The following is a 23277-nucleotide window of genomic DNA, read 5'->3' as shown; positions in this document are numbered from 1 at the left end:
CAATATTCTTTAATCTTCAATTTTATTAAGCACGAAATAACAAAATAGCCACTTATTTTGTCAAATCACGAAATAAAACAGACTTGCGGTGAATATAAAAAGCGAAGTGTGTCGCTATAATTCTGAACGAAAGCCGCGATTAGAATAAAAATCTAAAAAGAACTCGAGCGTTGTCTATTCATCAAGTCTGTCGGGTGCGATTCAAGGTCGGGCCTCTCGGCGATTTTAATATGAACAATAGGAAAATTCCGATGAACTCGCATTTTAAAGGAACAGGTGCACACACTGGCTCGCGCGGAGCACGCGCTCAACTCGTCCGTGATTCTATCGCTTGGCAATAAATCAAACATCAAAGAGGAATATTCTAACAAAGCTTCACTGAGGAAAATTTAAATTAGGCAGGGAGAAGCTCGTAACAGTCGCGTGCCTATTGTGTTCGGGGCTTGGATTCCCTCCGTCGTTTATTTTATATAATTATCACCATGATCAATAATTAGTCTAAGGGGCGTGGTCGCCCGGAGAGGATATATAGAGGGTGAGAAGACGGCAGATGTGCCCAATCAAACTGCGAGCTCTTGTCAACAAACAATTTTGAATCCAACCGTCAGTTATCAGAGTGATATGACGATATCGGGTGGATGTTATCAACGTGATGTGAGACGTGGATTGTGCTTATGATTCCATGATACAGATTGTGACTTGAAGAAACGGATATTTACAATGATAGCAGTGATGAGATCGCCGAGGTAATTTTTTATGTTTATATTATTCATGAATTAATCATATTAAAAATGTTAATAAGTTTTATGAATTCATATATGTTACAGGAATGTGTAACTCGGTACATGCCAGCATTTTATATGTGTTTTAAATATTTATATCTTTAATTTGTCGTGTAAGCTAAAATTTAAGTTAATTGTGTTTGCTATACGTTTGTAGATAATAAAGTAAATAGTGAACAAGCAATATGCGCTTAACTTAAACTTTTCGAAATCATGACCGATGTGTGAACGGTGCTCGCTTTGTTGAAAAATCGTCAGCGCCTCATTACAAAGCGCCCATGTTACACTGGCTAAGGGCAACAAGAGCACGTGTTTTCGGAAAACGAAATAGTTTTCATCAAATGCTTTTAGAGAAATGTCAGGAGCAATGCCGTTCTGCATCGACAGCTAAATTTGTTTACATTCACAATCTGCAACCGGAGATCCCATTGGCTATACCTGCGATCTAATTACGGAGGGGTTCTTTGTGCGAGAGTTTCGCGGGCTTTTTGATAGGTGACTTCCGGGGAGTCCCCGATGTCGATTTCTCTCGGCTCTTACGTCACAGCCTGCCATTCACCGCCATCTTTGAACGATACAGGCATGAAGTAGCCGACTCTCAAGAACTGTGCAATACACTGAGAGTTTTTCGAACAGGGATTAAGGATATTCCTCACAGTAGATGTTGGGTAGGTAAAGTTTTTGCTTCGGCCGCTCTTTGTTACCGTAAATAGGTCAGCGCCCCCTGTGCATTCCTCTACATGCCGATTCGGGGCTCTCGCTCGCCTCGACTGACAAACCTTACCGCTTGGCATCCGATCGGAAAAAAACTCGGGTAAGAATTGTTTTGTGTTCGTATGTCACCTGAAACTACTGAAACGGTATGGGATTTATACAACCTTCCTGCGTGGTATATTTTGCCATAGTATGCAACGTAAAAGCAACATAGTTCAGAACTGTTTGCAAATTGTTACATTGTTGACTTTTGGACAGTGTTTGTTCTATCTTCGCCAGTGACTGCTCGCGGGGCAATCATTCCGACAGATAGGGTTGCTGGGTCACATTTATTCGACATTACAGAAGCAGAAACATTTGTTCTCAGTTGTGGATATTTAAGTACGCCTGTCACAATTCAGAAGTATACGAAGTTCTGTGAGAACATTACGGCTAGAGTCTAGGTTCGGCACATGTTTTGGACAGGTGCAATGCATACTTGCGCCTGAGATTTTGACATTCAACACTGCGTTGAAGCGAGAGGCAAGGGCCCCCAGACCAGCTTTTTACCCCATACTAAACCTCTGGCCTGCTAGTGAGAATGCTGTCTATTTTTAGGAAATAATGGAGCTCTGTTTCAACCTGGTTTTCTTCTGTATCTTCGAGGTGAGATTTGTGCGAAAGGAATACAATTGTTTGTAACTTTTATGTTTTCATACATGCACCATTTCATCTCAAATTCGTTCAACTTAATGCACTGGAGAAAATCTGAACCAAGTTTATGTTTCATAGTTTGTAGTGCATAACCTGAACTCTATAACTTTGTACAAATATATGTAAACATTTTAATTTTAAAGCAACACCTATTTCTAAGTGTTTACTTGCTTTAGTTCTCTAGATATCCCCAATGCCCAAAGTACTAAATTTGTACTTTTCTTAGGTGTATTCCAAAAATATCTCATAAAATTAGACAACCTTCTTAAAGCATTCTGGATTAATGAACAAATGTTGTTTTAAATGATACTCTTATTTATGGATAACTATTTAGGTGGAAAAAATCCCAAAACAGTAACGTAATTTCATTATTGTCATTCAAGATACTTTCAGATTATTGGATTATGAGTCACCGATAATGTGCACAACTCGTGGGTTTGCCCACTGTAATAAAACTTTACGAGTTTATTGCTCAACGTGTAACACATCACACAATGCTATTTTGAATGTTCTCAATGTCATATAAGACTTTTATCTTCATTATTTAATAACCCTTAATATATTGTAGATGTGTATACACTCATACGTTGTTGTAGGTAACTTGCTAAAGTCCTATCTATATTACAGCTAGGATTATCACTGTAAACAGTTTTATTGTTTACACTATCGTTTTAGTATTATTGCATATTGAAATCTATGGAGTGCTGAATGACTTTATATACTTAGTAAGTACCTTTAAACAAGCTTGACTGTTATTTGTGAAATAGCTTGACCTTAAAATCTGTTTTAAGTGTGTAGTTCTATCCAAATCTACATTGCATGGTATGAGTTTTTCAAGATTCTCATCACATAATATTTTAAGGAAATACAGTTTTCTCCTCCAATAAATAACATCTTTCTTTTTTGTAAAGAAACAACGTTGAGAAATTACTCTTTTATGCTAAAGTTCTATCATAAGTGTAAAAGCTTGTTATGTAAAAGCATTAAGTAACACGAGATCTGCAGCAAGTATGACATAGTGATAATTACATTTTAATAACTTCAACATCAAAATCAATCCAATGCTCCCCTCTGATGTTACTCCATTGGTGGTATCAGTCCATCTGATTTCATCTGTATCGTTTCGTTTGAACTTTCCCTGTGCGGCTAAAGACATCTGTTCTCTCAATAAGGAGGTATTGATTGATATATCTATCTGATCAGTGTTGTCGTGTATGATTGATGTTAGTGTTTTCTGTGTCAGTCTCGGTATAAAAACTAATGTTTGACAACCTTTTCCTGTGTGTGGTAGTTTTCTTGAATTACTTTCATTTTGCCACATAATGATTCAAGGCACCTAAATGGAAATTGCAGTTTTTATGAATTTATTGTGTTTTATAAAAGATAAAGATGCAAATGCAAGCCGTTTTATATCATATTTTTAGGCCCAAATAACAAGGTTAATTTACTCATCTATTCTGACAAGCTGCCGGGGCTGGCTTTCATATTGGAGTTGCTTTGAGGACATATAAAATCATGCTAGAATTGTCACATTGTGTATTCCACAGTATGTGAAGCACACATTTTTAAAATCAGAAATTCAATAGGTCATAAATTTGAATTTTTCATGGAAATTAAAATTATTCCACTGTGAATGGAATATTAAGTTTTAACACTGACTTTCCAGCATTTGATATATGTTGTATGAAGCTGTTTTTCTCTCCTCTTGAATCTTCATAGTTTTGGCTTTGAAAACTTACAGCTCCCTATCCTCAAATATACATAAACGTATCGATGATGAGAAGCCAGAAAGTCTGCAACATTTTTGTTTAGATCCATACAAATAGTGCATAAATACTATAAAAGTTGATAGCTTTTCAATTTAATGCCCAAGAGTAGTTAGCTTGGGTGTTTTCATCGCGCAGTATCACTCGAGTGAATTGCTCTCCACTTTTGTTTGACCGCGATCTTTAGAGGGTTACATTTTGATATATTTGTTTTCAAATTCGGCTTTAAAAAAATCATGCTTTGCGAGAGAAGCTGTTTTTTAAATTGAGGTATTTTACAGTCTATGTTCATCTGTTCAATATACAGTTTTGTCATTCTGAGAAATTTTCCCACACAAATTTTGTTTCTCTCTTTTTGAATTAATCGACACTACACTGTCGGACAACTGTCGTTCATCATGCATCTCAGCTGATAGGAGCTTGGTGGTTACAAGGTATTGGCTTGAGTTCAAGAAAGCACTAAGATGTTTGTGAAAGGTTCCTAGCATAGACTATTCATATCCAGCTAGTCAACATATTTCAAAACTCATGAGTTTTATAAAATAGATTTTAGTATTTAACATTTGGTTCCTCTAGGTTTTACAGGTCTTGAACTTTTGGTCATGACTGTCCCTGGTCAAGTCTTAGTCTTGGATTGTTCTAGAGAATAATAGTTCAGTGCATCTATTAGTTCAGTGCATCTAATAGTTCAGTACATCCTCTCTGATGCTTGCCACATCAGATGAGGCAACATCCACTGCATCAAGCTAGAAGAAAGACCAATGAATCTTTTGTTATCGATGTTGCGTTTTGAGCAAGATTCAGGGTGTGGAGTTGGTGCATAAATATGCACGTGATTAACATTAATGCAATTTGATCTGTTTTTGACTTGTGTCCAAGACTACATTATTCTATTTGCCATCTCCAAACAAGATCACATCACCTGCCAAACAGAAGGCTCTTTATTATATGCATCAGGAATGGGTTTACTACAGTTTCAAGGTCGCCTGTGGACAACGCTGCCAGTGCCACTGGAAACTGGTACTTGTTACCCTGACTGGTCAAAGCATGTCCAATCCAACCTAAAGATTGGAGAGTCTGTAGATGTGTCCTAAGAGTTGGTATTCATTAATGCCTAAGCTAAAGAGCTTCAAAATCTAGGTTCGATTCCCCACATGGGTACAATATGTGAAGGCCATTTCCGGTGTCCAATGCCGTGATATTGCTGGAGTATTGCTAAAAGCGGCGTAAATTCATTTTCACTCACTCCATGCAAGTTGATGTTACTGTATCTGGTCATAGCGTTCCAGATATACACCAAGGACTGGTCAACTTGGAGAGGCTCTTTGTGTGTCTAAGTTAGTACCCATGTTTAACTGCCAAATGGTATCTCAGTGTTCTAGCATGATACAACCTGCAAAAGCCAGAACCACTACAAACCGGCACACACTTGCATGCATATTGCTATGTAAGTGTGATACACTTGAACATGATATTAAACCCTAAATATGATACTAATTCATAATGTCCTTTTCTCTGTCTATGAGCAACATGACCAATAGCAAAATTTCTATCCTAAAATAACATCCTCAACACTTCAGGCTATTGTTCATATCAAACTGACATAGTTATATAACTGAAATACTTTCTAAGCTGAGTTTAAACCAAACTCACTCAAATATCAATCCGTGATTGGATTGGAATCCTATTAAAGAGATCAGTTTTTTAGATCAGATAATTATAACATGTTGTAAAATGATCACATCAGTACTGAATGAAAATTATCACATATCATATTCGGCACGGCGATTCATTTCAGCTATAGCGCACCGTTGTGGAAGTTGGGTCTGCAATAGGAGTCTCAAGACATGGTTCTGCTTCAACTCTTAACAAGCTCTGTGGTAATTGCCAGGTTGTAAATGTTGTATAATCACAAGAAGAATCCTGTAATGAGGCTATGCTCTATTCATCCCTACCAGGGGGTTTATGGTCTTTTGTCTAATCTTTCGTTTATGACTTCAGCGATGGACCTAGCAATTTGTTTCTTGGGCTGTAGAATCACTCTGATGCTGGGATGATATACCAATCGAAAGAATATTAGGATCAGCCAGTTCATTCTTATTACTATAGTAACCCTATCACACCCAGTGAGAAATCCATGGAAATAAGTTTTTAATTCAAGATCCCTTGGAATGATGCTGTTGGTATACTATTGCTGGCCTTTTATGAATTGGGAACTTGTAATTTGGAATGGTCTTAGAGTGATGTCCAATTTTAACTTTCTGTGTGTTTTTGTATTAATTGGATATGTGGTAGCTTCTGAAAACCTGATTAGATGTTTCTGGAACTGGATACTGTTGACATGTTTGCTTTGAAAGGCCTTTGACTTTTATAACATTGTCCAATGTCAACTTTGTAATTGAGGGGTTTCTGGGAATTGGTTGTGAATGTTTTCCATTAAGCCAGTTTCTTTCACTTTTTGGTTTTGATAGTAATTCTTTGTGATATTCTCCCATTGTGAAGGTCCTTTCTGTACCAAGGATGACCATAGTCTCCCATTTATTTCATTTGTTCGATTTGTTTGTGTGACTATTTTTAAAGAGCCTTGACATTCACAAAGAAGTGGACACTTGAGGTGTTTTTAATTTCATTTGCAGATTCAGTGACAACAAATATAGATCCATCCATTGTATTCCTGTGACTTCTCTGTTGAAGTTTGATTAAGGAGTGGTATTGTTGAGCTAGATAACAATTTCAATGGTTTCTCCAAAAGTGGGGAACCGCTATGAACTACACAACTTTGGCTTTATCTTACACTGACCTTGAGTTAAAACTCAATACAGTTCCAATCACTCACTAACCCTGGCCTCTAAAGATTATGTTCATGCATGAAAGGACAAGAGAAAGAGCATATGTTTAACGTGAAATAGGATTAATGTAAATATACAATTTTTAGTCAAAATATTTAAAATTTTCAAAAATATTTCTTGAATCAATAGTTATGACCATTGTTTATAATCTGAGAGTTAAGTAATCATATATTCTTCACATACTGTTGTATGTGAGAATGTAGCCAGATTCACAGCAGCCGTGGAACAAGGCACGTTTCCATTAAATTTTCTCAATGGATGATCCTATTGATTCTCATGGCTATTCAATTAGTAGTTAATCAAGTGGACATTTCTGTGTTGAGGGAAAATACTTGAATCCTCCATTGAATCAGTATGGCAGTTCATAACGTAACCATATAAAGAATGTTGAGCTTTAAAAGGGTTTAAAGACGTGTTACCAAAATTGGTATGAGCTCACTGAATAATCGCTGAGAGCGTTTCATGAATGATTCCGCGGAAACACTCTCCGATTCCTCTTGGCATGGAATGCGGATTAACAGCTTGCTGACCATGTTCTGATTGTCCCACCCACATATGAATATTTGATACGCTTGTAACAGTTCAATATATTTTTTTCAAGGCTAACCAAACATTTTTTTTTCACTAGGATGAGTTCAACACCCCGATCCATATTTTATTCAACTGCAGATCTTATTTATCGGCGGCAAGAACACGCTACAGCCCAGATTTTTTTGGTTCCAGAAATGGCTTTCTTTTTCTCAGAGTGTGTATTCAATCTTGTTTGCAGAGTTGAAAGTTGTATTTCTTTCATATGCTATCAAAAACATGGGCTTTTAATTAATTCCAACAAATATGAAAAGATGTATTGTAAATATTTTGTAGGTAGCTAATTAAATATCATTAGAAGTTATATAACGTTGGTAGGTCAACAGTGCAAGTAAAGTTTGTTTTCAGGAAACATTCATATAGGACAGGCGTATATGTCGTCATACATTTCAAAACCTGTCACATTTATCTTTCTAGAATTATTTATTATTTTATGTTCACAGCAAACATAACCTTTTCTCACCAATTCCCACGGTAGAAAATTCAATAACACTATGCATGCTTAATTAAAACCAGACCGCTAATCTTGACACCGAGAGTGCATAATCTTATCACTAGTTTATACTGACATTGACTACGTAATCAGTTCTACACCTTGCGAACGGTTGTAGAAACAATCTCCGTATAAGCAGAGATTTTCCCTGGGATGTACAAAACCCTCTCCATTCATTTAGGGCCCAGTTCAAACATTTTCATTCCCATGTTATTGGAACAGTTCGGCACCTGAGATAAGTTTCAGCGTTTGCCCCGCCTCCGCAGTGCCCCATTGTTTTCATAGTCTTACCTGTTTGTTTGCAGTGTTTGTGTTGCCCGCCCATGTAAACAGTCTAGAAGCTCTGAGTGCGAGTCCCCCCTCATGGGGCTATGGTCATAGAGAGCCTCATGTGTTTTTGCTAAACTTCTTTCAGGCATGTCTGGCTTGAAGAGCTTGTTATTGTATTTTTGTTTGGGACGTTTATTAATTCTCACATCTAGCTCCTAGATTAGACACATGCCGTTCATTAGGCAAGCATCCTTAAACGAGAATGTGGGCTATATTGAATTAGGGCCTGGTATTTTAAGTGTGGTTAATCACTGCGGTTCTTTAAGACTCTGTTTTAAAGTTGCTTCCGTGAGAAATAAGATCGACAGAATTGTACTGGTTTTTTTCAAAACAGTTTCTGTTGTTTGAAGACAATTTGATAAATTTTTATTTTTAATTTCATCAATTTCAGGTTTTAAACTTTTGATTTGTAAATTGAAAATCTGAAAAAATCCTGAAAGATGTATAACTGTTCATTCATCATGTTAAAGTGTTGTAAAAAAGCAATTCATTTGTATTGCTGGATGCATAAAGCTAGGTTCATCTGTCAATGTTACAAATTCTCATTTGTTTGATAGCTAGGGTATTTAATTCAATGAGGTGTCTTTTTTTTAATAATGTAACAAGTTTGGACTGGAGCCATGCCTCTTAGTGATATAACATCCGAGCGTGTTATTATGCATGTGTACAAACACAGGCATTAATGTATATAAACTGGCCAGCAGGCCACCATCATAAATCACTCGACCCATTTTTTTTAATCGATGTTGTTAGTACATATAAATGTCAAAACAAGTCAACTTCATTCTGTTTGTGTGAACTTCTACAACAAAGGCGATGTACATTAATGATTTTCTTTGAAAGTTTTAGTTTCTAAATAAATTGAATTTGTTTTCAAAATTTGTAAATTTTGTATTCAACACATACATATTGATTTCATTAATGAAGTATTTATTCATTGGTAGTGCCCACATGGACACAATGTGTGAAGCCTGTTTCTAGGTCGTTCACCATTATATTGCTGGAATACTGCTAAAGGTGTTGTAGAACTGTACTCATTTACTGGCGCTTTGTTCCTTATAGATCATGTTGATATTAACAGATACACTGTACAGTCAAATTTGTCTATTTCTGTATTTAAATTAATATGATACAAATAGAAAGAGTCGTGATTTGCGCCAAACTTCTATTCAAGAACTGGACACCTTCATCTTATATTCATGTCCCATTTCATATGTCCCCTGCCGTGATGTTGCTGAAATATTGCTAAAAGCGTAGTAAAACTAAACTCAGTCAGTCAGTTGTATTCATGTGCTTATGTCTTTTGTACACATTCTGATCTGAAATAAGAACTTGCTTCTCCGTTGGTTGTAGCTTCTTAGCTTGTATGTTACGTATGTATTCAATGGTCAAATGTAATAAACAAAAATGTTTCTTATTAAATTATCCTTTTTGAATAAAGGTCATTTGTTTTGTGCTGAATACAAAAAAATTGAGGCTTCTCTCAAATTTAGTTAACCCTTTAATAGGCAGCTGTCCAAAGTTTCTACACATTTTCAGTTGGGGAAAAGGTCTAAGACTTCCTCGTGTTGTAATGTATGTATAGATTTCATATAACATGAAGCCAGTTGTGGACAGCCTTGACAGACATCTACAGGGGCTTTTGACTTGAAATTCAAATGAAACCCCTAATTTACATGTTACATGTATGGGTTTAAGTTTGTCTCCTAGGCTCAAGAAAATAAATTAAATAGTCCTGAATGATTTTGATGTTTGTCCAGGCTCCATTTGTGTTTTTCATTTTGAAGATGTTTTAGATTTGTAGATTTATATTTTAATAATGTAACTTTATTTCATGGATTGTCTGTTTAGTGTGACTTTGTAATAAATTCTTATGTGTTTTAGGTCAGATTTTAGTGGGTGTGTGGATGACTGGTTAGCTTAGATTCAGTTTACTATGTCTGAGTTGGATATCCATATTTAACAGTGGTAGGGGATCTCTGGGGGCTGGCATTTGAAAAAAACCCAGCATTAATTACTAGTCATAGGCACCTTGATGCATGCAAATCATTATTGTGCCATTATCTAATAATATAATATTTTTAGTATCATATTATGCAACATACACACCTAAGCTGCCTCTTCACTCACTGTCCACCGTTACGTTTAACTTGACAGTTGACCACGCTGAGGATTGAATGGTAACAATGTCTGATCTTACTAACTGATTCATCAAACCCCAACAGCATGGCTCATACAATACGAGGCAGTGAGGTAGCCTTGTGGTTAAAGTGTTCACTCATCACGTCAAAGACCCGGGTTCGATTCCCCACATGGGTACTATGTGTGAAGCCCGTTTCTAGTGTCCACCGCTGTGATATTGCTGGAATATTGTTGAAAGCAGCATAGAACTAAACTGCCTCACTCTTACTATAGACCACATGCTATTGAATTGTTTACAGCCTGACATGTTGCTGACTTGGACTAAAAACAACATTCACTTTTCTTTAGTTTACATTATCAACACACAAAAGTCAAGCATCAAAGTATCTTAGTACATGTTTTCCTGTAGTTAATTTGACACTGTTATTTACCTTCTATCCTCCTACAAAATTGATGTTTTCAGTAGTGGAAGAGTACCAAACTTGTGTAAGATGGAGATAATATCTGCACCTGCCTCCCAATTGAAACTGATGTAGATTAATGTTATCTTGAGGCAGAGCTCCTGATGCTAAACCGTTATCTGCCAGATCTCTATCCCCTCCAGCTCTTTCCAGGTCCTCTTTGGGATCTTCTTTTTGCCCTCTGTAAAATGGTAATGGATAATTAAGACCTATATAGTTTTCATGATTGAAGCAATTAACTGGCCAGGTAAAGACAAGAGGATTTATTTTCCTGTTACGGGATTAGAGGGAGCTTGAATCCGTCCCCAGGCAGTATAGATCTGTGATAGATAAATAGCCAGGGGCGTGTTCGCAGGTATGTCACCTTGGTGTGGGACTGTTTCACACATTGGATAAAGTTATAGGTATTTGGCATGGAATTTGTGTAATTTATGCCGACATAAATGAAAGTTTGTGGATCTGACTATTCAGAGTGCACAATGAGTTCAGTAAGTTAAGTATGGTGGTTTCATATTAGAGAGTGGATAACGTAGGAGAAAAGGACAGGTATGTTTCTGTAAATTGTCATGAAATGTTTCCTAATGTTTGAAATCATTTACAAATATCTCATAAATACAGCCTTATGTGCTAGAAGAAAAACTACCCCATATTCATTTGATAAATGATATCTATTTTGAGATATTTCTGAATATATTTTTTAAACTGTTTATCCTACATTCTCATTCACATAATATTAATTTAACTATCCCAGATTCTTTTAGGGTTTGTAAATACATTTCATGGCATATAATGATGTTAGGAAAGTGTTGACCTCTATGAACTTTCAAACAAATGATGAATGGTGATCAGAAGAAAACTAATTTCAGTCGTATATTTAGAAATATTTACAGGAAAAAATGATCACAAGCAAAATTTGTAATTATCACAGCAGAAATTCTTCTGTCATTCGTATTGTATATCGAGTTTATGAGACAATTTATCGCGTGACTTTTTGCTTACTTAATAATCATACAGCCATAAAATGTGGTTCCGCTACATTTACTACGACGGTTATGATTGCCGCATGTAGATCTAGTCTCTTATATTATAAGGATGACTGGTTTTTGACCTGAATGTGGGTTAAGGGGCGGGATGTTGCTAAATAACACTGGTGCTTTGTCAGTTTTCATAAATCAGGCTTAATAATGATAATAGAGCTATGAATCAAGTCTGTGATGCGTATGATTTCAGTACTGAGTTTGTATGGCCAAATTTCAATGCCGCGTCTCCTCCTAACGTAGCTGTGAAGATGGCGATCACAGGAAATGCTCCCTAAGTTTTTTGTTTCCTTTTTCAACCAATTTTTACCCCCTGTAAAGGCCTAATCCTTTCTTTTGTGTTCCGAAGCAAGCTCTGTCACTCCCTTGAATTCTTGAACACTTCGGGATAAATAGTTCCTAGTAATGCTAGTTTGGAATGCTTGGTGAGGATGGGTCTGGATTCGGTATCTAAGCAGGTCAGTCACTGGTTTCGAGCAATTGTTTTTACAAAAATCAATTTTTTGTCTTGAATTGCCATTTAGCACCAAATGAAATTCATCATTAGGCCATGTGTCTGAGTTTGGGTATCAAATATTCCTCAGCTGTGGTTTTGGATAAGGTGGCTTGTAAGCTAGGTGAAGCATCTCATTTCTTAAGATTTACCATTTCTCTTGAAAGAATGTTTAGGATTTTAATTAATATTTCAAGTATGCCATATTCTGTTCTCAGATATTGGTTTCAATCGATCTGTGATTAAGTCGGTTGTTTGTCACTGAAATAACTTGCTTGGAACAAGCTTTTAATTTATTCCAGGGCGTTTACACCCTATGAATATTGAAAGTGTCACTCTATGTCTTCAGCTTTGTTATTCACACGTTAAATGTACTGAGTATGAATGACAATATAGGAGATGGGAATGAATTCATCTAAAAATATTTAGCTCAACTGGTATCAAGCTTTCACTATGGCATACAATACCTCGACAAGCAAATGCTGTAGCATTTCGTCTGATCATGCAGTGTTTGACGAATTATTGTCTTCAAGTTTTCATCCTCTTTTAGAGACATGTCTGCATTAACATTGGATACAACTGCCTCAACCTCTGTTAGTCATAACCTAACACAACCTTCAAAGATGTAATTGAACCCTCATCTTGAAGTTCCCAAAGATTCCAGGACAACAAAATCCCTTGCATCTTGTAACAACAGCTTAATAATTTCCCTTCTGTGGGACACAAGTACTCTTGAGACTAGTTTAGGGGATATTTTTCTAACCCTGGGGGTTTGCTTGTGCCCGCCATCAATCATCGAGATTGATGCATTGAGGAAAGACAATAGGCAATCGCCAAAACATCAAGTCTCATTGTTTTACATTGACAAGGGGTCTGCTGCCAGACCCCTAGGGCATCTCAACCTGCTGCTAAGTCTCACCTTGAGCTGAATGGTATTTTCCAGGGCTTTATGTCCCTTAGGGGTCCTTCTGTTAGTGGGGTGACTATCTGTGGGTGGTACAGAAGTGTTGAATGTAGTGGATTTCTGTGTTACGACTAACTCTTTTGTCGTCTTGTTTTAGTATGTTTTAGTCGAAAAAAGAATTCCTTGAAAACTGATTCAGATGCATATTTTGAAATTCTCAAGAAATTGAACTTTTTTCATTCATGATAAGCTGAAAATAATGTTCTTCTGTACAGTAATTAGAAAAAGACACATTTCTTCAGAATGGGTCATTAGGATTTAGCTTCTTTTGTTGAAATGAGCTACATTTTTCTGACTGGTTCCCTGAGAAGTTGAAAAAATCCAGCCAAAATGTCTGCTGTCCAATATTTGAACATCTTCTCATCAGACACTGATGAACTGTATATTTGATAACCGGTCTCGTGTTCAGTCTAGCAACAATCAGCTATCATGCAAGGTGTTATGGATAGTAAGAAATATATATAAAATCATTTGTTGGTTATGTTTTCTTAATCACAAAATAAATAAACAAGTGAAATGTTAATTTTAAGCATTTCCGTGCCAAAAGTTTCCTTTCCTATAGTCGTGAATTGGACATTCGATAACGTTGAGTTTTGCCGAGTCGAGAAAGAACCTTCTTGAAAAACTGGTCTGGTCGTTTTCCGATCTGTTGGGAAGAAGCCAAACTGGGAAGGAACTATATGGGACTGTTGCTTATTTTAGCTTATTGGTTCAGAATTGTCAAAATTATCTGTTTGCTTTTGAGACTTGTTGTCTGATTCTGTGTGAGTACAACTTCTACAGGGGCCAATATAATCTCCAGATAAGCATATATTATTGCATTTTATATTTAACTTGCTGAGTTGGTGCCAAAACAGTCCACAAGATCACTCAAACTTGATTTCATTGCCCCCGTTTCCATAAAACAAGTTCTAGTGCAACGGATATAAATCTTAAGTCACAAATCACAATGGCCGATAAACATCACCCAAAACAATTATCTGGAATTCCAATTTCCTATCCAAATAGGGATTGGTATAAATTTCTCTTTTGCATTAAATTGTTCCTCGTTGCATTGAAATGGTCAATGATTCATACAAACCATGAATATGAAATGGAAAAAAATATTTCCGAATGTTTAACATTTTTATCTCCTTGCCATCACACGATTATTGATTCGTCGACTATTTCTGAGCATTTAGTCGTAAACTTCAACTTTTATTGCAAAAATGATTACTTCTGTCTCACGGCATCTATTGCACCCTTTTGAGGTGATTTGTTTGGACGTGTGAACATTTTAGTCGCTTCAGCTGATCCTTGTTAATTTAATCAATATTTAGTCAGGCCAATTTAGCATGTTTTACGACAACCCATTTTAAATTTTCCCATGCAAAGTAGAGATCCCTGAAAGTCCATGCGAAATTTCAAATGCATTAATCAAAATTGCCCTCATTGGTTCCAGCTCTGAGATATGGTAACTTTATGCAAAGATATGACTTGAATACATTTAAAGTTTGGTCTTGTGACGAATGCATGAATCATCATATTGTTCCGTCCACTGTCTTTCACGCCGAAAATGTATATTTAAGTGGTAAGAAGTTATTTATAAGGTTCTTGTTTCTCGCTGAGTCACTTGGGAGGAATTCCCCAGTCGATCATCTCGAGGCTTCGGTGGTTTTAATTAAATATATACAGTTTACTCTTTTCCCCTGTTCACAAAGTCTTCAAGCACACTGGCAAATTGAAGCTCTCCTAGACTTGCTAAGGCTGTTTGGTCATATTTAAGGTTTGAAAGTTCAACATGGAGGATGAAATTCACTGTTGATTGGCTTTTGGGACATGCTGACGCCAAGTTGTTTTTTACAAGTGATGTGTTCGGTTCATTAATGGCTCCTGTAACAGGCTTTCTGCCCTCAAATTGGGAGGGATGATGAAGCCTTGTAGATAAGGTGTTAGCTCATTGCATCAGAGATCTGCGTTTGATTCCCATTTTGTCCCTACAAAATGGAACCCCATCATTTTGAGCCCTTTAATCAGGGGTGGAAATAACTTTAAAATTGCTAGTGTACTCAGGTACAGTGGCACATGTAAAATCACTTGCCCTGATAATTTTTCCACTATTCCGTCCGTTTTCTTGTTGATTTTTCAAATAAACAACATAATTAATATTGGAAAGTCAACTGGACACCAGTACAGTGTGATATACAAATTTGCTTGCCCGACAGAAAAAAACACTGGACTCTGGCGTCGGGCAATGGGTTATTTCCACCCCTGTTTAATACATTGAGGGATATTCATATTTCATGACTGCAAGGCTCAAAACAAACCCTGAAATATGTCTTTTGTATTCCTTCATCTGTCTTCAAGTCGGCTGTTTGTCAGCTCCCCTGCTTGTTATAAAATTCATGACAAGCTATGAATGTTTTCTTGACAATTAGGGGCGCAGGGGTAGCCTAGTGGTCAAAGGGTTCGCTCATCTCGCTGAAGACCCCGGTTCAAATCCCCACATGGGTACAATGTGTGAAGCCCATTTCTAGTGTCCACTGCCGTAATATTGCTCTTGACAATTAAACAGTTACAATTTATGGAAGTAACTAGTAAGTAGCTGTTGATTGTGCCAAATGTTTTTATTAGTTTCAAAAATGAAACTTCAGAGCAATTTTTTTTTAAAATGATATACCAGTCAATGAAACAAAATCACAAAGAAGCTTTTTACCTCTCACCATATACCGATGTAGCTTGTTTATCTGATGGTATGAAGTCTATTGTACTGCATCTGTCCTGTCAAGTCTCCTCATATTTTCAGAATTTGCTACAGTGGAAATGGAACTAATCAATAAAATTATCCTGTTTTGGAATCATGTAATATATTGTACTGAAGATATATATTCGGAACTCAATGTCCAGACCAGAAGATGGTGAAAAAATAAATGCAATTTTGAAAGTTAGCCATGCCAATAATACATTGGTGAAGGTCTGGGATCAGTCTTAATATTCTGAGGAAGAACAATAAGTTTACTGTTCATCGAAGCCTGTTGAAAGTCTAAATGCTCCTCCATACATGTGTCTGCTGACTACACTGGCATGTCAGTGTTGAAGGATTGCTAAGGCTCATTATGCCCCATTGTTGAGAACCAAACATACCTCAGAAAAGCTGCAGAAATGACCCTTGTTTGGATGTTGGTTTGTGTGTGCCTGTGCAGCCTTGGTGCGAATCTGAAAGAAACTTTTTCCTGCAACGATCCTCGTCGTGTAATCGCTATGGTGAATAATTAACCCTGTGTGCAAATTTACAGTTTTGACATGTTTACTTTAAAATGAAATCACATCTGATTACAGGAAAATGGGAATTATTTTCGGGAGATGTTTTGATGGATTTTCATGGTTATGAATCGAGAATATTTGCTTTCAGACCGGGATATGTATCTCAAAATGGTTCTTAACGAACCTCTTGGATAGGTGATGGCCTTTGTCAGATGGTGATTTCTTGCCAGTTCTTGTGTTCAAACTCTACTGATGTTTGTATATTTAATTTTTTTAAAGTTCAATGTTAACAAGCAACCGAGCAAAAACAAATTCTTGAAAAAGTCCGCACATGTGGTATCTCATTTAAAAGGCAATTTTCATCTGGGGCTGAAGAAAAGGCACACTTACATGCTCATTAAAAATGTTATCTGAACATTTCGAAATTCTATCACCACCTATCCCCAACCACCCCTGGCTAAAGAAGCAGTAAGCAGTCACGCTTGGCCACCCCTGCTGTGTATAATCGCACACATCTGGGGGTCAGGCAGTCCCTCACAGCTAGGCTAGGGAGTGGGGTGGCCTTTGTGTTGGTGAGAGTTGACCCCTGGGAGGTCAGTAAGGAGGTCAACTTCCTGTGATTAGTCAAGCTGTTAATTGAATTATAAACCCAAGCATGCTGCCGACCCTTAATTGTCGATTGATGAAGGTAGGTGATGTGTTAAGCTGTCCTGTACGGGGACTTCCATGTCTCCTTGAACTGATAATTTCCTGATGAAAGGTAAATGGCTCGCATTGGCCGAGGGAGTTGTAAATTTCCTGTGTGACAGAAAATGTTCCACACTGGTGTAGATGCTTCAAATTATGGATGCGATGAATCTCACCATTAACCAGAGTTGCTGACATTGCAGTTTGTGCTTGTGTTCTGATTTGTAAGGAATATATGGGATAAGCACCATCCTGATGGTTTTGGAAATGCCTCTGTTGGGGACCATGTTCACTCAAGGGTCCAGTGACTGAACATTTCAGCATTGAGATGCTGGCTCCATGCTACAGATTGCCCTAGAGATTTTGAGAATGTTCACACATTTTCGACAGTCCAGAACAGTTTACAGACTATTGACAGAGAATTTATGGGGTTTAACTGAGGAAAACATTGATTTGAAGGGTCTGTCTTGTTGCATGAACCAACTTGATAGGCCATCACTCAGAATAGGATCTCCAAATCTGACACATCTAACAGATGAATTTTGAGAAAAAGGTTTAAGCTTCAGATCGAAGGAAGCGGTTGTTTCGAGAAGAGTAACACTTGTTCCTCGGTTCTAATGATGCTGTCCACTTGTTGATTTCTTCTTGGCATCTTTCACTGGTTACAATTCAGGATTTTGATCGGAATCGGCAGAAATAGCTGATACTGGCAACTATTGTTTAGCTTGTTTTTGTTAAAGGTTGCTTCTTCGGTTTGTGATTGTATGTGTATGGACAGTTGAAGTGCACCTCACTTGCATCGGGACTGGAGTTGGTGCAATGACTTGTCAAATCATCTAACAAAGTATATTCTGAAAGTTTTGTGAAAGTGCCCAGTGCAGGAACGTTCACGCCTTTTGTGACCACAGGTGGATTCTATACACAAAGGTGATTTTTATTGAATTTATGATTTTATCTCTACCTGGTGAGGCTGTGATTTTGTTTAGTGTAAGATTAATTACCGTACCAGGTGAGGTGAAATTGCGTACTATTCGTACTATTGTGTTTAAAAGCACACAGGTGTGTGTGTGTCTGTCTGTCTGTCTGTGTGTGTGTCTGTGTGTGTGTGTGTGTGTGTGTGTGTGTGTGTGTGTGTGTTTTCTTGTCGGTTGGTGTCTGTCTTACAGTGCTAGCCCACTGACGGAATGAGTGTGTTTAGTTTTATGCTGTTTTCAGCAATATTTCAGCCATATCACAGCAGGGGACACCAGAAATGGGCTTCACACATTGTACCCATGTGGGGAATCGAACCTGGGTCTTTGGCATGACGAGTGAACACTTTAACCACTGAGGTTACCCCACCACCTCCTAGTCCACTGAGACACCATGTTAGTCTAACATGGATACCACGCTAAGACAGACTTCTGATCCTCAGTTGACCAATGCTTGTTTTATCTTCTTATGACAAGTTGCAGGCAGGGTAACAAAAAGTTCCATCTTTTAACATCTTTTAAATTTCCTAAGTTTTGCATTTTGTCTGGGCATTGGCACTGTCTGTACTATGTGTATTTATATAAACTGATATGTACAAGATGGAGACTTTTACACAAGATCTCAAAATGCACTCTTATGGCAGACATATGCTCGATGTAATGTACGACCTTAATTCATGCTGAAAGGATACTCATGTTCTGTATTTTTTTTGTGCACAATGAATCAAATCTGTGTTCTGTATCGTTCAGCGTACATAAACAATGGGGACAGCCCATGACAACCCATGCTGTATGTAGTGTGGGTGATCTATGATAACCCGTGGTGTGTATGGTTAGTGTGTATACTACAGTAGGGATAAGCCATGTATACTGCAGTAGGGATAACCCTTTCTTTGGTAAACCCATGTTGTATGTCCTATGTCGATAACACATTGCCTGTGTTTTGTGGTTTCATTGTGCATGATACAGTAACATGAACCCATGATAACCCATGTTGCACATGCAATAGATAACCCATAACAACCCATGTCCTACATGTAGTAAATAACATGGTGTTCTAAATGCAGTAGATAACCCTTGATAACCCTGATGTTCTGTATGTCTCAGTGTAACAATGCGGTAGATGTTGATAACCCATGTTCTGTATCAGTGTGCACAAATGTAGTAGATAACCCTTGATAACCCATGTTCTGTATGTCTCAGTGTGCACAATGTGGTAGATAACCCTTGATAACCCTGATGTTCTGTATGTCTCAGTGTGCACAATGTGGTAGATAACCCATGATAACCCATGTTCTGTATGTCTCAGTGTGCACAATGTGGTAGATAACCCATGATAACCCATGTTCTGTATGTCTCAGTGTGCATAATGTGGTAGATAACCCACGATAACCCATGTTCTGTATGTTTCAGTGCATAATGTGGTAGATAACCCATGTTCTGTATGTTTCAGTGTGCATAATGCGATAGATAACCCATGATAACCCATGTTCTGTATGTTTCAGTGTGCATAATGCAGTAGGGATGGCGGTGAGGACAAACAAGGAAACCACCAGCTTTAAGCTGCTGGAGGAGGACAGCCTAGAGGACAAGCCCACCCCTCACATGAAAAAGGTTGTGGGACTTGTACTGGAGAAGAAAGACCTGAAGGATGCGGATGTTACCAACAGTTTTCGTAATGTAAGTACATCTTAAACATTCAAATTCCAAAATACAAGTTTCTAATTTGGCTCCCAATGAGCTCATCCTCAACAAGCTGCCCATTGACCAGACATGAAATGGACATCAAGAGTTTTCAGGGCTCGATTTAGTGCTTTGTTACTTGCACTGGTGCAGTCCAATATTACAAAGTGCAACCTAGATATTAGTGTAACTTGCACCAGGTGCAATTCAATTTCTAAATGGGTAAACTCTGAATAAAACATCTAAATAATTCAATAGCATTTTTCTTACATTACATATTGCAATAAAAGCAGTGGAATTGGCTGGTGCAACTTGGTTTTTATCTTAGGTTGCACCTGGTGCAAGTAGGTTAACATTTCTTAAATCAAGCCCTGGTTTTCTACGTAGGTTTAAGGGGCATGGATTAGGGGGCACTGTGGTCTCAGGCAGTGAGTTGTCCTTTGGGACAGAAAATGAAACGTTCATCCTTTGATTAGAGGCAAGTAAGTAGTTTGCAGGTGATAAAGGGACATACTGATACCCCACAAACATGTTTTTAGACATGTACACACATTTTGATAAAAGATATTATCTGATATTTTCTAAAACTTGTTGAAATGCCCATATAAAGTGGAGCACAGGCTCACATGAATGTTTAATGATGGGAATGTGAGCTACTGAATCAGTGTTTGAGAACCCTAAATGGTCCATAGCCTTGAAGTGTCTGTTCATTTGTGTTTATTGCAAATGTTGAAAGGGTGAGACGAATGTGAAAAATGTAAGTGTTCAGTTTTTGTTTTGTTCATCTTGGTGTTAAGGCTTTTAGGATAGCTAGATTTGTCAGGATTTTGTGGGAAATTGTGAAAGCAATCAGATGTTAATTTCTTTATACAAAATAGGGAGAATCCTAGGACTCAAACGCCATCTTGATGTATTGTTAAAGACAGTGAACTCAATTTTTAAATGAACTACATCAACTCTCCTTATGAGATTTTTAGTTTGATTCAAGTGAGTATGATGTATGTTGAGTCCAATCAACAGTCTTACAGTGAGACAACAGAAATCAGCTTTAAAATTTTATCCATATGGGAATCAAAGCCAGGTCGTTAGGTCTAGCAGGCAAACACTTGAGCCACTTGGCCACCCCACTACCTCTCTGCTTGATTTGAACTTTGGTTGCCTCAGTATACAGTATGGGGTCCAGCAGGCTTCGAGTTATCTAAGTATTTTGGTGAAAATTCCACTTCAGTTTACCACAATAGAGAAATGTTGAAATAGTTAGTGTAAGGGAATGAATAGCTGGAGTCCTTAAGTCTAAATGCTATTGTCGATGGTAAATGAGCATGTCTGTAGATGAAGATGAGACGTGATGGCCCACTCTACAGGTAAACATGAGCCTTTGTATCCCCTTTAGACGTTTCATGAATGCAAGTGTTAAAGCCCCCGCTCTAAAATTGTACGGCTTTCTCCAAAGTATGTAGACTCTATGCACTGTCCGTCGGTACAGGGTGAATTTTGATATTCCATATGTCACAAGGGAAAGCAGGCCTTAATCAGATAAGTTGGCACACCTGGGGGGGCCTTCTTACCTGGCTGACTCCACAGCCTTAACGAGGGGCAGATACATATACAGAGACAGGGCCCCGGAGCATTGCCCACCTGTATTGTAAACTACACTCGCTTGCTTACATTTGGAGGAATGAGAGAGGCTGAAACATATGGTTTAGATATTGCCCAAGTTTCTTTGTTTCTGCTCTCTGTGCAATTGTTCTTCTAGAGTTTGTTATGCTGAAGCCTTTTAGTCAACTTACATTTTTCGAGACTGGAGCTTATGTTCAAAGCATGCAAGAATTTTTGCATATTTGTGTAAATGTTTTATTGCTAATGAGTCATTGCATTTTTTGGAATGGGAACTTTGTGCAACACTTTACACAAGGTTGCACTTCGTGCAATATTCAAACAAGCTTGCACATTTTAGGTTTTAGAAACAGTTATCACTTGGTATTAATGCTAAATTTAATATATTAAGATACTTAACTTTTTTAAGGGTATAACCAGGTATAATACTTAATTTAAATCACACATGACTTACATGTTTTTATGTCTTGAGAAGCTAAAACACAGCCCAGTTTAAAGTGGAGATGTATGTAGTAAATAATAGTGGTTGTTCTCTCTAATTGTTTGAAGCTTGTTTTGTATGTTGAACATTATCCATTTTCATCTATCAAGGACATTGAAACTCTAGATCTGCTGTTTACAATGGCCCACATATTCTGTTCCGAACCTAATCCTTTGAGGTGACTTGCCATTTCACCCTTGTAGATACCTATACATTTAAAGCAAAAACAAGAACTGCCTTGCTCAACCAACTGCAAATCAATGCTATAACTTTCACCAAAATAAAACCTCTTGCTTTTCGGTGGAGTTAAAAACTGTGAACGTGGAAAGAAAAAAAACTTTGAAAAACGACTTCTACTTGAGGCAATTTGATAATTTTTAGTTTATGCATTCCAATAATAGATTATGGGAATAATGATACTGAGATGTTAGGAAAATCTATAAAAAGGGAGTAATATTAAGTTTGTGGTTGTGTTTTATCTCTTAAAAAGCTGGTTCCCTGGGGAAAGCATTAGTGATAAATCTGTGCTTGGTGTAAAACACTGGGGCCAGAGCCCATGGCTCTTTCCTTTGTCCTGGAAGCCTGTGATAGAAAGGTCAAGGCCTCTGCTATCTACTGCTCTGCTCAAATAGCATAGGCCTGTGTAGACTTGCCGAAGAGTGCATTTTTTAGTAAACACATGTCTTGAGAATCTGATAAATGGTCTCAATTTCACCAGAACCACTAAAATAATTTTCTTTATTGTTACCTGATAATAATAGGATTATGTCTGAAGCAGGATATAGAGATGGGTTTTTTTCTTAACCTGTGGTTAAGTTTCTGCTTTTCTTGCGGTGAATTGATCAAGTTTAGATATTGACAACAATTGGGGAAAATAAACTATGTTTTTAAGGACAGACATTTTTCAAGCTAACAGAAGACATGTGATTAACTAGAATGGGCAATTTTAGATCCTTCTTCTGAGAGAATTTGACTTGTCGGTCAATTTTGAAATTATACAGTAAGTTTAACCATTGATGTTTTAAAGGTTGTACTGCTAAAAAAAACACATTTTCTGAATGTAAAATAGATGAGAAAAACAATGCCCTAATTTGAATCATAATTTTTTAGTCAAATTAGATATAATGTTTGTGAGATTACAAAGCTAATATGTGAGAAAATCACAAGCATGATCCAAATTGTTAGTCATGAAACCAGAATTTTAATAATGCATTTCATTTCTTTTTGTTGAAACACGTCAATGTGTGAATCGTGTTTTATTAACTTAGCGCACTAGCCTGGAA

At 37.3% G+C, this 23277-nt stretch overlaps 1 pseudogene; it reads left to right on the top strand.

Moving 5' to 3' along the window:
- Nucleotides 1-624: 624 nt before the first annotated feature.
- The window catches only part of LOC124284994, a 56513-nt pseudogene continuing 33860 nt past the window's right edge, over nucleotides 625-23277 (top strand).

Source organism: Haliotis rubra, unplaced genomic scaffold (assembly GCF_003918875.1).
Source record: "Haliotis rubra isolate DU_JTF1 unplaced genomic scaffold, ASM391887v1 Scf35, whole genome shotgun sequence".
In the NCBI taxonomy this organism is placed as follows: Eukaryota; Metazoa; Mollusca; class Gastropoda; order Lepetellida; family Haliotidae; genus Haliotis; species Haliotis rubra.
Note: the sequence above shows the minus strand (reverse complement) of the source record. Positions and strands in the feature narration are given on the sequence as shown.